The 17,624-nt window shown below is 40.5% G+C and overlaps 1 protein-coding gene across 3 annotated transcripts in view; it reads left to right on the forward strand.

Annotated features, from left to right (window-relative positions):
• The window catches only part of TRIM59 (tripartite motif containing 59), a 134,808-nt gene that overhangs the window by 45,175 nt on the left and 72,009 nt on the right, over positions 1-17,624 (forward strand). The gene's annotated exons all lie outside the window — the stretch shown is intronic.

The raw sequence follows: 17,624 nt of genomic DNA on the forward strand, positions 1-17,624 counted from the left end.
CAGCTATGTGCTGGCCATCCGCAACCAGACACAGCGCTTCCGGGCCCTCGCTCAGGCGAACCTGGAAGCCAGCCAGGATGAGATGAAGAGGTGGTATGACCAGCATACCACTCTGATGGAATTTCAACCTGGGCAGATGGTGTGGGTGATGGCGCCAGTGGAGCCTTGCGCGCTCCAGGACAAGTGGACTGGGCCATATGAGGTGGTGGAGCGCAAGAGTGAGGTGACCTACCTGGTCAACTTGCGATCTCCCAGGAACCCCATGAGGGTCCTACACGTGAACCGCCTCAAACCCCATTTTGAGAGGTCTGAAATAACAATGCTACTTGCTACAGATGCAGGTATGGAGGAGGATAGCGATCCTCTTCCTGACCTCCTGGCAGCTAAGGAGCAAGATGGGTCAGTGGATGGAGTGGTCCTCTCGCCCACCCTGACCCCAGAACAGCAGAGGGACTGTCGCCATGTGTTGGGTCAGTTTGCATCTCTGTTCTCCCTGACCCCCGGTATCACCAACTGGTGTGTCCATGACGTGGACACGGGAGATAGCATGCCTGTGAAACAGAAGTTTTACCGGGTGGCTGACAAGGTCAGGGCCAGCATCAAGAAGGAGGTTTCTAAGATGTTGGAGCTAGGGGTGATTGAGCCCTCCAGCAGCCCCTGGGCTAGCCCAGTGGTACTTGTACCGAAAGCTGCTGCGCCAGGTGCCACTCCAGAACTTAGGTTTTGTGTGGACTACCGTGGGCTCAATGCTGTCACGAAGACTGACGCACACCCCATCCCCAGAGCTGATGAGCTCGTGGATCGGTTGGGAGCTGCCAACTACCTCAGTACGTTTGACTTAACTTCTGGGTACTGGCAGATTGCCTTAACCGATGGGGCCAAGGAGAGGTCTGCGTTTTCAACTCCAGAGGGGCACTTCCAGTTCCGTGTCATGCCCTTTGGGTTGAAGAACGCCCCTGCCACATTCCAGAGACTGGTCAACCAGGTACTGTCCGGGCTGGAGCAATTCAGCGCCGCATATCTGGATGACATTGCTGTGTTCAGCTCCACTTGGGAAGAACACTTGCAACACCTCTGCGCAGTGTTGAAGGCTCTGCATAGTGCAGGCCTCACTATCAAGGCCAGTAAGTGCCAGATAGGGCAGGGTTCGGTGGTGTATTTGGGACACCAGGTAGGAAGCGGCCAGGTGGCGCCCCTACAAGCCAAGATAGATACCATCCGGGCTTGGGAACCCCCCAAAACCCAGACAGCGGTGAGAGCCTTCTTAGGACTCACCGGGTACTATCGCCGTTTTGTCAAAGGGTATGGCACCATTGTGGCTCCCTTGACAGAACTAACTTCCAAGAAGTTACCGAAGAAAGTGATTTGGACCAGTGCCTGCCAAGAAGCTTTTGATGCCCTGAAGGAGGCCATGTGTACAGCACCTGTACTCAAGGCGCCTGACTTCTCCAAGGAGTTCATAGTGCAGACAGACGCTTCTGAGCATGGAGTGGGAGCGGTGCTCTCACAACTAAATGATGAGGACTTGGACCAACCTGTAGCTTTCATTAGTAGGAGGCTACTTCCCAGGGAACAGAGGTGGAGTGCGATTGAAAGGGAAGCTTTTGCTGTGGTCTGGGCGCTGAAGAAGCTGAGGCCCTACTTGTTTGGGACTCACTTCCGGGTTCAGACGGACCACAGGCCCCTCAGATGGTTGATGCAGATGAGGGGTGAGAATCCTAAGCTGTTGAGGTGGTCCATTTCCCTACAGGGGATGGACTTTACGGTGGAACACCGCCCCGGTACAGAACACGCCAACGCTGATGGTCTGTCCAGGTTTTTCCGCCTTAGCGATGAGAACTCCCAAGAGGGTGGGTAGTTCTCCCCACTTTCAGCTGGAGGGGACACGTGTTAGACCTGGCATCTTTGGCGTGGTTACCCCTGACTTTTTGCCTCTACCTCCTGTATTTTTGATACTATGCTGGATTTCGTTTTTGCTGGTTTAGATGCTTTGGGCACTTTGCCACTGCTGATCAGTGTCAAAGTGCAAGTGCTCCCTTGGTAAATTATTGTGTTGATTGGTTATCCATGATTGGGATATTTGTTTCACCTGTTAGCCCCTAGTAAAGTGCACTGCGTGTGCCAGGGCTGGTGATTCAAATGCTACTAGTGGGCTGCAGCACTGATTGTGCCACCCACAGGAGTAGCGCTAAAATGATGTCTTAGGCCTGCTTGCAGTGCCTATGTGCAGTCCAGGACTGCCAGGTCGACCTGGCCAGTGCACCCACTGACCAGGCCTTATCCTTCCCTTTCTGTACATGTCAGGCATCCCTATGGTGGCCCTAGGTACCCCCCTGGGCTGGGTGCAGTGTATCTGAAAGGTAGGGCATGTACTGAGGTGTGTAACATGCCCTGGTAGTGAATTACAGCCATTTTCGTTTTTCACTGCTGAGAGGCTATCTTGCCCATAGGATAGAATGGGGAAGGCTGTTTACATGCCTATCTTCCCATAAGGGCAAGATAGAAAATCCAAGTTTGGTATCTCTGTGTTCAGAATTTAATTATACATCTTTTTAGCAAGATGGTTTTTAAATTCACTGTGTGAGAATAGCACTTTTTAGAAAGTAGCTATTCTCCTGTTTAACCTTCCTGTGTGCCTGTGTGCTGGTTGGCTGACTGGTGTCAGGTGATGTGCTAGGTGGCTCCAGGAGCCTGGATGAGTCAGCAGCAGGGTGAATAGGGAGATCTGCTTTAGATGGGTGGGAGGAGTAGTCCCTGGGTCTGAATAGGGCTGCCCCTGACAAACACAAAGCTGGCTCCACCCCCTGCTGGCCAGGCTGAGGACTCTGCCTCTGCTGGCACAAAGAAGGCTCCACCTCCTGCTGAGCGTCTAACGACCCTGCCCCTCACTCTGAAAGGAACCAGGTGCTCCAGAGCAGAGCACACCCAGGAACCGGTTTGAGCAGGGGAATCCCCCCACTGAAACACAAGAGACAAAGACTTGGAGGGGTATAAGAAGAGGACCCCAGACACCTAAAACTTTAGATCACTTTGGAACTAAGAAGAATCCTCTGCCAAGGAGAAAGCTGGAAGAAACTGAAGAGGAGAAGACTGCCTGCTTGCTGTTTTGCTTTGCTGCCAAGGAGAGGGGAAGGACTTTGCTGTGTCCCCTTCTTTTGATCCTGATCTCCAAGGGCCTGAGAAGAGCTGGCTCCCTGTTAAGAAGTCCCAGGAACAAAAGGACTTCACCACCAGCTCCCCTGGAACTCTGCTGAGAGAGTTCTGACCTGCCTTGGAGTGCTTGCCCAGTCTTGGGGCTTCAGGAGGTCGTTTTGCTGTGTTGAGGGAGCTGGGAAGCAGAAGCGTGAACAAGAGTGACTGGTACCCAGCGCATCATCCGATTGCGTGTCGCAAGACGAGAGTGCGTGGAAAATTTCATCGCGGCACCATCGCAACACGCAGGGTCTCCGCATCGCCGAGTGCGTCGAGCATCGTCCCGAAGCGTGAAGCTTCCTGCCATTGCGAGGGTTGTCGCAGAACCAGTTTGCGGGCCGCACCACTGCCGGTGCGTGAAAAGTCTCCAATCGCTGCGTGCGTCGACGCAGAGTCCCGTTCCGTGGCGCATCGAGAGTTGCGGCGCCGGAAGGCAACGCTGCGCCACGCATCGCACCACATCGAAGAGTGTCGCATCGAACCTGTGCGTGAAGCTTCCCCCTAAGAAACCTACGCAACGAAAGCCAAAGGTATCGCATCCTCCCCCTACAGATCGGAGCCGGCGCATCCACCTCTGCTGCGTGAAGCAGGGCTGCTGCAAAGCCTCCCCAGGATCTCAGGAGCATCGCATCGCCTTTGCCATCTTCCTTGTGATAGCTTTTGGGAACCTTATCGCAACTACAGGTACTGTTGGGCACGAGAGTGTCGCATTTTGTGCATTGAGAGTCGCATTGTGCAGGACACTGACTTTTACATCCTGGAGTACTTTCTGCAAACTCTTGAACTATCTTTAAAGTAACCTTTTGAATTATATGTTGGTTTGTCTGTAATATTTGGTCTTGTGAAGTTTTTAGTAAAGATACATTATTTTTCTAAAACTGGTGTGGAGTAAATCTGTGGTGTTTTCACTGTGTTACTGTGAGTGTTGGTACAAATACTTTACACATTGCCTTTGATAGCCTAGACTGCTCAGGCCAAGCTACCTAGAGGGTGAGCAGGGGTTATCTTAACAGTGTATCCCCCTTTCCCTGACTAGAAGCAAGGGTCCCTACTTGGACAGTGGTACCTACCCTGCCAACTAGAGACCCCCAGATCTAACAGTTAGTATCTGTATGAATAAGTGAGGTGGTGTGTGTATAACTGTAGAGGTGAGTAAATGGGAGTGTGAGTGATTCTTTGCATGACTGACTAGGTGTGTGAGTAACTCCATGGATGAGTGGCAGTGTGTGAGTGTCTGTATAGGTGTATGAGTGCATATGATAGTGTTGTATTGATGAGTGACTGCACGTATGAGTGATTGTATGGGTGAATGAGTGGATGTGTGTGTAGACCTAGGAATCAGTGAGTGCATATGTAGTAACTGGTATTGTTGTGTCGATGGTTTCAAAAATGGTAGTTGTATTTTACAGTGGGTTTATCAAAGGTTATATCAGAGTGTGAGGAGGTGCATCAGATTTTCACTTGGATGATGTCATCAGTGATGTCATTTGAGATGTCATCAGTGATGTCACTGACCATGTCATGAATGATGTAATATGTGACGTCATCAGCAGTGCATTGCGGGCGCGCGAGTTATAGTTAGCTGAACTAACTATAGCAGGGGAATTTCAATGGTTTTGTACGAGTGAAAAGTCCAGCTAACTATAACGCCCCTGAAACCTATGGTTTTTTCAGTGAATTTCTAAGGTTTTTTAAATGCTAATTCCTAACTATAACATGCCTGAAACCTATGGTTTTTTCAGTGTGTGTATATATATATATATATATATATATATATATATATATATATATATATATATATATATATATATATTCACTTAAAAAACCATAGGTTTCACACAGGTTATAGTTAGGTGGACATTTCACTCGTAAAAAACCAATGAAATTCCCCCGTTATAGTTAGTTCAGATAACTATAACTCGCGCGCCCGCAATCCACTGCTCATGACGTCACATATTACATCACTCATGACATGGTCAGTGGCATCACTCATGACATCACTGATGACATCATCCTTGTGATAGAGTGGCGGTCGCGCGAGTTATAGTTATCTGAACTAACTATAACGGGGGAATTTCATTGGTTTTTTACGAGTGAAATGTCCACCTAACTATAACCTGTGTGAAACCTATGGTTTTTTAAGTGAATTTGCAAGGTTTTTTAAATGCTAATTCCTAACTATAAAGTGTGTGAAACCTATGGTTTTTTAAGTGAATTTGTAAGGTTTTTTAAATGCTAAGTTATGTATTTATTAATATATATATTTTTTTAAAGGTTTTTCACCGTGCGCGCACTGTGCCCTTCGCGCACCGTGCGCGCACCCCGCGATTTTTATAAATAAAAATAAAATGTTTATTTCACCCATGGGGGTCCTTCTGTGACCCTTTGACTAAGGCTAGGGGGTCAGCAACTCTCTTCCCTGCCCCCTTTTCACGTTTTCCACCTTTTTTCCCCCTTTCCTTTTCAGTGCGAGACAAAATGGCGGCCGACACTTCCTGATTTCGACCGATTCGAATGTTGACTGACATCTAACAACCAATCAGAATTTCGCTCGCGCACGGTGCGCGCGTATAGATATTTATATGCTTTTAAATGCTATTTTCTCAGGAAATACTGAACAGATTGACACCAGACCTGCAAAAGGCACTTCCCTGACCTGAGGACTACCTCTCTGCCAAATTTCAAGTAATTCTGTTCAGCCGTTCGGGCTGTACCTTCGACTAAAGGTCCTATGAAAAAATGCATGGGGAAACGCGTTTTGGGACCCCCCTTTTTTCTCGGCCCCCGCTTGCCGAATCACCCCAAGACTTTCAGGGTAGGAGCTGAGCGGAGCGCCCCATTAGTTTTGAAAATTTCGCGAAGATTCGTCAACCGGCGCCAAAGTTATTCAAAATAGAATTTTGAGATTTCCTATGGAAACACGGTCCTAACTATAACTATCTACTGGCGACCGCCAGTAGATTATATATATATATATATATATATATATATATATATATATATATATATTACCTACTGGCGGTCGCCAGTAGGTAGTTATAGTTAGGACCCCTTTTCCATAGGAAATCCGCAACATTCTATTTTGAATAACTTTGGCGCCGGTCGATGAATCCTCGCGAATTTCTCAAAATAGGTGGGGCGCTACGCTCCGCTCCTACCCTGAAAGTCTCGGGGGGATACGTCAAGCGGGGGCTGAGATAAAAGGGGGGTCCCAAAACGCGTTTTTCCCATGCATTTTTCCATAGGACCTTTAGAACGAGCTACAGCCCGAATGGCTGAACAGAATTACTAGAAATTTGGCAGAGAGGTAGTCCCTATGTCAAGGAAGTGCCTTTTGTAGGTTTGGTGTAAATCTGTTCAGTAGATACTGAGAAAATAGCCTTTAAATCAATATATATATCTGAGCCCGCTTACGGTACGCTTACCGTACGCTTACGGTAAGCTTACGGTACGCGTACGGTGGCGTGCGCGAGTGCGATTCTGATTGGCTGTTAGATCTTAGTAAACATTCGAATCGGCCGAAACCAGGAAGCGGCGGCCGCCATTTTGTGTGTTTCACTCAGAAAAAAAAGAGTGAAAACAAGAAAAGGGGGCAATGAGGAGAGTTACAGACCCCCTTACATTTGTGAGGGGGTCAAAGAAGGACAGAAAAGTACAAAGAAAACATTTATGGATTTTAAAAAAAATCACGGGGTACGCGTACGGTAAGCTTACGGTAAGCGTACGGTAGAAAAAAAAATAAAAAAATAAATGAAATTCAGATTTAAGTGTTTAGATATTAGGGGGCTCTAAAAAGAGCCGTTGTGTTTATGAAATGATTTTTATATACACACACACACAAATATATATATATGTATATATATATATATATATATATATATATATATATATATATATTCACTGAAAAAACCATAGGTTTCACACACGTTATAGTTAGGAATTAGCATTTAAAAAACCTTGCAAATTCACTGAAAAAACCATAGGTTTCACACATGTTATAGTTAGCTGGACATTTTACTGATAAAAAACCTATGAAATTCCCCCATTATAGTTAGTGCAGGCAACTATAACTCACGCAACCGCAATCCTCTGCTGATGACATATGTGTCTTTATGAAAAAAAAATATTTGTAATATATGTATAGCTAAAATTTAATGGAAGAAGACATGGGCAAATAAGTGTCTAAATACAGTATTAGCATCAGCAGAGGATTGCGGTTGCGTGAGTTATAGTTGCCTGCACTAACTATAATGGGGGAATTTCATAGGTTTTTTATCAGTAAAATGTCCAGCTAACTATAACATGTGTGAAACCTATGGTTTTTTCAGTGAATATATATATATATATATATATATTCACTGAAAAAACCATAGGTTTCACACATGTTATAGTTAGCTGGACATTTCACTCGTAAAAAACCAATGAAATTCCCCCGTTATAGTTAGTTCAGCTAACTATAACTCGCGCGCCCGCAATCCACTGCTGATGACGTCACATATTACATCACTCATGACATGGTCAGTGACATCACTCATGACATCACTGATGACATCTCAAATGACATCACTGATGACATCACTGATGACGTCATCCATTGAGTATGTATTTCTGATCAATTTTAATATGTTTAAAATATATAGGGAAAGGCCTGTTGAAGAATGAGTGGGCGTACACGTGTGTAAATGGATGATTTTCTGTGGTGTGTAGCTGACTCTATAAGTGAGTCATTAAATGTATCTTACTGCAGATTAGTGACTAAACTGTGTAAATGTTTGTATGTGTCTGTATGTTGGTGTATAAGTGGTGGCATGGTTTTGTGAATACCTATATAAGTGTCTATATGAGTTATTGATTGTATGGGTTCCTGAGTGTTGGTGCGGGTAGGGTTTGTGTGACTCTATGCATAGATGTGTGAGTGGGTGATTCTATGGGTGCATGGTTTTAAGAGTGCATCTGTGATGGACTGTATGGATGAGTGAGTGTATGTATGGGTGTTTTAGGGATTGAATGTATATCTCAGTGGTACATTTGTGACTAACTACATATGTGAAAGGCAGTATATGTGCATGTAAGAGTATATAAGTGGGTAGATGTGAGAGTGTGTGATTGTGAGAGTGACTGTATGGATGAGTGTGTGCTTGTATCAATGATTCTATAAGAGCGTAAGAATGTGGTACTATTTTTATGAGTAAGAGAACTTGAGTGTGTATAACCGCATAGGTGAGTAAATGGGAGTGTGATTATTTGCATGACTGACTAGGTGTGAGAGTACCTCTATGGATGATTGGTAGTGTGTGAGTGTCTATATAGGTATATAAATGCATATGATAGTTTTGTATGTTGTGACTGTAAGTATGAGTGACTGTACAGGTGAATGAGTGGAGGTGTATGTAGACTTAAGAGTTAATAAGTGGGTATGTAGTTATTGGTATTGCAGTATGTATGGTTTTGAGAATGGCACTCTTAAATTTTGATTCGGTGTATCAAAGGTTATATTAGGGTGTGAGAAGATGCGGTAATTTATCACATGGATGACGTCATCAGTGACGTCATCAGTGACGTCATCAGTGATGTCACTGACCATGTCATGAGTGATGTAATATGTGACGTCATCAGCAGTGGATTGCGGGCGCATGAGTTATAGTTAGCTGAACTCACTATAACGGGGGAATTTCATTGGTTTTTTACGAGTGAAATGTCCAGCTAACTATAACGTGTGAAACCTATGGTTTTTTCAGTGAATTTGCAAGGTTTTTTAAATGCTAATTCCTAACTATAACGTGTGAAACCTATGGTTTTTTCAGTGAATTTTAAAGGTTTTTTTAAATGCTCATTTTTGAATTTTTTATTATATTTTTTTATATATTTCTTTCCCAACAAGTTACCTATGTATATATTTATAGATTATCTGTATCCTTTAATTTGGAATGGCTCAGCTTTTTTTTTTAATTTGGATAAAGTTGAACAGCATAGTTAATATCTTCTATTAACTTATATACATTTTAATTCATTCTTTTTTTTCCCTTTTTTTTTTACCGTGCGTGCTCGGTGCGCGCACCCAGTACGCATGCGTACGTTTTTCGTGTACGCATGCATACGTTATCTACGTACGCATGCGTACGTCATAGTGCGCGCTCGGTGCATGCACCAAGTAGCATGCGTACGTTTTTCGTGTACGCATGCGTACAATATCTACTTACGCATGCGTACGTCATAGTGCGTGCTCGGTGCGTGCACTAAGTACGCATGCGTACGTAGATAACGTACGTATGCATACGTTGTCCACGTACGCATGCGTACGTCGTGTGTGCTCTGCGCGGTACGTTCGCGCATGCGCGTGTACAATGCGCGCTGAGTTCGTGCATGCGCGCGTAGTACGTTCGCGCATGCGTGCTTCTTTTACGCGCGCAACGTACCCGCGTAATTCGGACGCGCATGCGCGCTACGTACGTGCGTAATACATACGCGCATGCGCGCGTGCTTTGTATGCGCGCTACGTACGCGCGTAATACTACGTGCATGCGTGCGTACTCGTTCGCGCATCCGTACTTGCTCCGCCATGGGCGCACCGAGCGCGCACCTCAAGTCATGTGATTAAAAAACAACACATTTCATTAGTTCATTCTAGTTTCAGTTCCAGATTCTTCCAACACCACACCCACTCCCCTCATTATTACTTCTGATTCACTAGGAGAAGGAGCTAATCTGTTTTTGAGATACAATGGCAGAGCAGCAGCCATCTTCTGAGATTGAACAGGATACTCTTGTGAGACAGAGTCAGAGGAAGCAGAAAGACTTCTTCATATGGCAGTTTTTCACTTTTCCAGAAGGCCAAAAGAAGGTGAATGCACCAAAAGTCACCTGCATTCTTTGTCAACGGACCTTATCACGTGAATATGCTAATAAGAAATACTCTTTTAGTATTCACACAATGTTAAGGCACGTTGAAAAAGTGCATCCTGCGACTTTTTCTCGAGCTGTTAGTGAAAACCCACCAGCAGCTCATCCGAGCACAACCGCAACAGCTCAGCCGAGCACACCATTGGCAGCTCAGCCAAGCACTTCTTTTGCGGTGGTGCCTTCTCCTACTTCTACACCTCTGGATATACACCCTTCTTTTAGGAGGCTGTATACACGGTGCATGGACTGTCATACTCTCATTTCTCTGGGTGAGACCAGTATTGATCTCATTGAGAGGAAATTAGAGCAGCACTTATGCACCAGGCCATAGTTTTTTCATTTTTTCGTTTTTCTCTTCCTCTGTCCCTACATTAACACAAGGGCTCTTTTTAGAGCCACCTAAAATCTAAACACAAAAACTTGTTTTTTAAATCTATTTCCATGTTCTCCACCTTTGTTTTAAATTTAAACACATTTTTAAATGTTTTTTTTTTATTGCAAGTAAAATGGATTACATTTCCTAAATTTTCTTTCAAGATCTGAAAAAAGGAAAAAAGTATTAATATTCAACAATACATTTTCTTAAGCAGTACATATTTTTTCATATTTATCAAAGCAATTTTTTGCCCTTTTTTTGCTGTTTTCAGAATGTATTGAATTTCACTGAAAATAGTGATATCAATTGTTTTCATCATTTAACAGCGGGCAAAAAAAAACAATTTGAAAGATTGTTTAAAAAAAGCCCTGAATCTCTTCTCACTAAAACAGACCTTGATAGAAATGTCACAAATATATTAAAAATACCTTCTAAGAACAATAACTATTTGCAATAAATAACGTCTGTAAATCTTGCTGCTTAAGCACGTACACCAAAATAATATCTGTCAAACAAGTCCACAATTGTTACCTTTACCTTTCCTTGAGGCCAAATGGTAATTTTAAAATCCTTTGTAAGTGAAATATCCAATGTTAATCCTATAAAATTGAAATAATGGTTTCTTCAGATGCTGAAATTTGTATCTAAAATTTTGGTTTTAGAAAAATTAAGTAACAATTTGGTAAATCATAAGGCAAACGTTGCTTGAAAATCAATTGAGAATCATTACACAGTGTCCATCCTTTTTCACATTTAAGATAAACTGTGTAATGACCAGAAGTTATAGAAGGTCCATCATGAAAAATAATTGCAACTGCAACAAAAGTTTTACCTGATATTGATAATTGATTTCCTACAAACTGCTTTAGTAAAGTTTCCATTTTAGTTCCATCTGCTCTACAACGTTGCATCATTAAAATTACATACTGTCCATATTTATGTAAAAATAACGTTGATAACATGTCTGATTTACATTGAGAACATTCCATGTTGTGATTTGCATCTTTAACTAATTTACTAAAAGTCACTGTTTTACTCTCTGGTGATGTTAAATAGATGAACCTTTCAGAATCAACATTACTGCTGCATGTGTTCATACAGTTTTCGCAACAATGTTCCCATTTATATGAGACACCTAATATATTTTCTATTTCTACACCTTCATCTTCCAGTACCATAAGCATATACATCAAGAATTCCTGTGCATCTTGCTGGACATCTTGTGTAAACTGTGTACATCCAGAACATTCATCTAAAAGATTTCTAACATCAGAAGCACTTTCTATTTTAGTTTTATCATTACTCAGCTTCTCATAAAGGAGACTCAGCAAAGAACAGAATCTTTTTTCATGATTTAGTATTATCTGCTCTTGCAAAATTTGAAGATAAAATACAACATTGAGCACTACATTTGCGTAGCAGTTGACACCAGAGCTATTTTCAAAATGACAACCAACAACCTCTTCAACACTGTCCTTTTTCTTTTTGCTTGCAGTCACATCACTCTCTTTTTGTTTTCTCTTCTGTACATCCTCATTACAGATATTCTCAAATCTCCTTTTCCGACAAACAACACGTTTTTCAAACACAGGATACTGACCTAAATGAGGAGCATAGCTTCTTCTTAATCTATTATACTCCTTTACACAGTTTTCATCAGCACTTACTTTTGACTCATCAAAGTCTATCATGAATAAACCAGATATTTTTTTCACGTGTGACAAAGCAACATGCCATACCTTCTTTAAACACAGTAGATCCAATGTTTACAAATGCACTATCTACAGTTAATCCTTGAGATTTGTGAATAGTTACTGCATATGCTAGAGAAAACGGAAAGTGCTTCCTACGTACATATAAGTCTTTCACAAGCAAGAAACAAACTGAACAACGACAAATGTCTTTAACCTCTTCAATCTGATCAAATTTTATTTTTAAAAATTCAATTCCAACTTTTTTCTGGTAATTAACAAAACCCACAACTTTACCCATAGCTCCGTTCACTAAACCTTTCTCTACATCCAAATTACGTCTTAAAATTACTCAACAGTTCATACATACATAAAGATTCTTTTCTAAACCGGCTGTTTTCGAGATGTTTTTCTCTAGAGAAACCAATTTACTTGTCAATTTGTTTGTCAATGTAATAGTTATTCCTTCATGTTGTATTTTATCCACAGCTTCCAGTTTGACAATCTCTTCATTTTCCAATTTCAAAAGTTCTTGATTGAATATAGAGCATTCATGTAGTGTTGGCATTAAGCAGATTACAGTATTTTTTCCAGCAATGTTCTTGTATATTTTCTCTGGAACTATTAGTTCTGTTGGAAACACATTACATAGCAATCGACTCTGTAAAGCTTTTCTGCCATGTTCTGTGAGTAGTCCAATTCTGATATCTTTGAGAATACTTGCATAATCCTCATCATTGGCTTGCCGCATATTGGTAATGAGTTCTTTATACTCAAAGTATGTCCAAATATTCACATTACCTATACTTCCTAATTACTTTTTCGTGTCTTCATGTGTAAGGGTTTGAAATACTGGTTGTCCTTTAACTGGAGTAAGCTGCAGAAGATCCCCAAAAACTATAACATGTTTTCCTCCAAATAGCACGTCATAGTTTGTCTTTAGAATTTGCTGCATTCTTAAATGCACAAAGGCAAGCATTAAGTTTGATACCATGCTTACCTCATCAATGATGAGAACTTTCATTTTTTTCAATACTCTTGCAACTTCAAAACATGCTTCTCCTGTTAGCTTGTGGTATTGTATTTTGTTCTCGTGCTCTACTGGTAACATTAGCAAACGATGGAGGGTAATTCCTTTTATGTTATATGCTGCTAACCCAGTTGGAGCAGTAACAACACAAGATAAAGTTGAATCTGTTTTTTGCTGTAGGTAGCTTCGAATTACTTTAATCAAGAAACTTTTTCCAGTTCTGGCTTGTCCACTCACATACATTCTGATTGGTTGAAACGATGTGCATGAGCACTCTTTATTTTCATGTAGTAATCTGTGATCAATTTTTTTTCTGATTTCCTCATAAATTTGTTGTTGTTCATCATTCAGTTGTTGTTCCATATTTGGTAAGTTTATTAATCTTCCTTAGCTTGATTCATAGCTGTTTCGACTTCAGTCATGGCTATTGCAGCTTCATTTTCTACGATTGGTTATCCTAGAGGATCTTGACTGAACGTCCCAGAACTTCTGTCTTGAGAACTGTCTCTAGCTACTTCAGCTGCAATTGTTGCTTCTTGTTCAATTTCTTCATTTAACATTTGAACATAAGTTGAGAAAGTACTGCATTCTATGCTATCTTTGCAAGCATTAAAGGAATCTTCATAGCTCTGAAAATCTCCAAGTAGTTCGTCCTCTGAACGCCATGGTTTAAACAGCTGTAAAAGTGCCAAGTAGTAAAATTCATTTTTGTCAGTAGTGTCACAACTCCGCTTCCGGTGATTATTCAAACTTCCTTTTGTTTGTTTTACCAAACATCCTTCCTCACCAGTGACTTTATATTTTCCATTGTTGATGTTTTCTGTGACATTCCGTTTATAAATGTAGTTCTGCAGCACTTCATAGAGACACAAGTTCTCAAGATGATGACTTCTCTTTGGGTAATATGTGTCCAACATGTTTGTTCTTAAAATGTCTGTACTTTCAGTTTCGTACTCTGCTAAATATTCAATTTCTCGAATAGATTTCAGTACCCGATTTCTCATTCCTGCAAGGCCTAAACTTACTCAAATTATTCTTCTGGATTTGGAGTACAGACTTGCAGATGATAACCTATCTGAGCATTCGTAGGATCCAATTTCTCGATGCGATAACATCTTTAAACTGAAACTGTATAGCTTTTTACTGACAGTCTTCTCGTGAGAAATCTCTTCCCACATTTCTTTCAATTCCGTTTTCTCAGATTTAGTGATGTAAGATGTGACATACCGAGCAACAGCAATAGAATTGTCAGCTACATACTGTATATCCATGTTAGCATTCCACATGGATAAAATGACTGGGTTGTAGTCATTTATATATTTTGACTCTTCTTTTCTTCTTAGGTTGTAGGTATTCTTAGGCGATTTTCTTGTAATAGTATGTCGCACAGCTGACATAAAACTGTTTACTCTTCCTTTTGAAAGAACAGGTCCTGGAAATCCAAATCGACATTTTGTGTAGAATTTATCTTTACTCTTGTACTTTCGTCGACAGTATTTTCCACACCGATGTCTTTGGAAACGTAAAACTTGCTCTTTTACGTTTTTTTCTTCTGTGCTTTTAGGTATAGCACATGTTGCATATTCTTCAGTGAATGATAAAACTGCATCATCAGAATCTGTTCCAAATTTTGGGGCATCCTTGATCCACAACAGCATATGAATATGAGGAGCACCTCTTGCCTGGTACTCTTTTCTCCAAAAGAAATCCACAACTTCTTCAAGAGGTGGATTTTTTTAAATTGCAGATGAAGGACATCATAGCCTCAAATCTATGATTGAAATATCTGCAAACATTAACCGGATCCAATGAGCACAATTCTCCTGCTGTCTTGTATTGGATGTTTTCAATATTTGAATTTGCCTCTCGAAGAAAATCCAGTAAATCATCCCAAGCGTACTCAGCACAGCTTAGGGTAAGGAACCATGTAGCAGTTCCTAAATTCCGTAACATACATTTCAATTCTCCATGGCGTTGGTACCAATATTCATTAGTTCCTCGCTGACAAGCCATCAAATTTATCAATTGAGATTCCAAATGATCATCTCGCTGTTGCTCTTTGTTCATAAAATCCTTTGCAGACACATTATGTAGATGTACTCCAGTTTTTATAAATGTGATTTACTGCATAAGACAAGTCACTTTCAAATAAAAGATGGAACAAATATGGAATACTTTGACGAAATCTTGGATCTTCTGCATATAATCTTGTAGTCCGATACTCAGAAGCAGGAATCTGTACTGGACGTTCATCATATCGTCCACCTTTTCCTGTAGGAAACAGCTGAGGAAAACAACGAGCTTCCAAGCTCTCCTCCCATACACTCACGGGAGTTCCTTGTGCTTTTTTCATCTGAAACAGATCAATAGTGTTTCCCATAACTTCTTTAGAATGAAGAGGTTGTATGCTGAAATGTTCATAAATTTCTTCTTCTTTTGACTTATCCACTTTTTCAATTTGCCCAGCTGGTATTCCTGAGTCTGCTAGTAAAACTTCTTCATCTTCATCCATATAAATTGTTTCATACCATTTATTATTTCTTTTCAAATATAAATTTGCTCTTTGTACTTTTCGTACATCTACCAGCTCCTGACAAATTTTCTTATTCTTTGTTGGTACTCCATTAACCAGAATAACTAATGGTTCAGTTTCCAACGTATCTGCATCAATTGTTTCCATATTTTTTTTCAAATCCAATGGCAAATAGACAACTCTTCCTTTTAAACCTCTTTGTAAATCCGAAGGAGGTAATTTACCTGTTTTTGGCTCCATACGCACTATGGTCTGAAACGGATGGACACATTGAATGAGTATAGACTCATACGTATTTAAATTAGAAAGTTCTGCAGGAATATCAACCAATTTTAAATTATTATTCTATTTTCTTCTAACTTGTTATAACAGTATTTACAAATACGCTGATCTTCACCCAAATCAAAACTATTTTCCAGAAATATATATGTTGCAAAATCCTTCCACTTATAATTATCTTCATTTTCACTTTTTTCATACAGATCAACATTCCTTGTTTGAACTTTGTAATGGCTTCTCCGGCAAGAAATACAAGTAATATTTGGTCTTTTCATTAGAGATGATAGCAAATTTTGTCATTTCATCTTCAACATTTTTACTAACAGTGAGTTCTACATTCTCTTCCACATTTTCCTCAATAACTGTGTCATTTCCTGCACTTTCTTGCTCTGGACCAAAGTAACAAAACTGAATATCATCAGTGACCTTCACTACATCTGATACAGATCCACGGAACAGAGCACTATTCAACTCATTTAACTTTAGTGCTGGACTTTTAGCAAAATACAATGTTCTCACAAACTTTCTCATTTCAGTATGATGAACAGCCAGCATCCTAAAATGGTGAAAAACACTTTGGCAACCTTTCCTAGATAGACAAGCAAGAGAATGTCCTTGTAAACCAGTATTCTCTCTCACTCTGCATGGGTCTAGTCTTTGAAGCACCTTAATCTTCTGTTTAACACTCTTTTTACTATATTCTCTCAGGAAGTCACGTAATTTATTAATAGATTCCTGTCGCACAGTGCAAATACTACTACAATTCCAAGTGTACACTGGGGCTTTAGGACGTCTCCCCATAACCTCATCAGCTAACACTTCTTCCTCATTTCTTGGAACCATTTTCTCCTTTTCCATTACACAACCATCTTTAACTTCATAAGCTCGACCATTGGTGTCAACTGCATGCAACAAACTATTACTTTGAAGATAACTCTCTTCATTAAAAAATGGCTCAGTACTTGAACTATGCTTCCATTCTCCTAAGAACACTTTACAAAAGTTATTTTTTTTCACTACTCTTTTCCTTTTGCTTTGTGACTTCATTGCTTTTACTAATTTTTCTAATCTACGCATCCTGTTCAAAATTTAAATGAATAGTTTTCGTTTTATTTCCAATGCCTTAGCAACAATTGTTTCAATATATTTCTTTTTTTTATAAAATTTGGTTTTCTTCTTATATTTTTTCACATCCTTTAGCAAATTTAACATCACTCTTCTCTGAAACATTTTTCTACGAATGTTTTTAAAATCTATTTTTCGTGTTAAGTCACTCTTTCTTACTTCTGATTCAACATTGGCTTTTCGTATTTTCTGTCGACTCTGTTGTTGTTTTGTACTTGAAACACTATTTGCAGTGCATATATTCTTAACATTTTTTCTTTGTTTGAAGACATTTAAAAAAAAAATCCTTAGTCTGCTTACCAGAAAACGTTTTATTTTTTCCAACATGAGGTTCTTCAACTATTTTTTTTGGTCCAGTTTTCTTCAAATATAGATGTTGTTGCTGTTCTTTTCTCTTTCTTGACTTTATAGGCATCTTTAATTAATTTCACTGTTGTTCAGCAATACCTGAAAGAAACTAAAAAAAAAATACCTTTATGTAATTTTAATACATTACGA

Source organism: Triturus cristatus, chromosome 11 (genome assembly GCF_964204655.1).
Source record: "Triturus cristatus chromosome 11, aTriCri1.1, whole genome shotgun sequence".
Classification (NCBI taxonomy): Eukaryota; Metazoa; Chordata; class Amphibia; order Caudata; family Salamandridae; genus Triturus; species Triturus cristatus.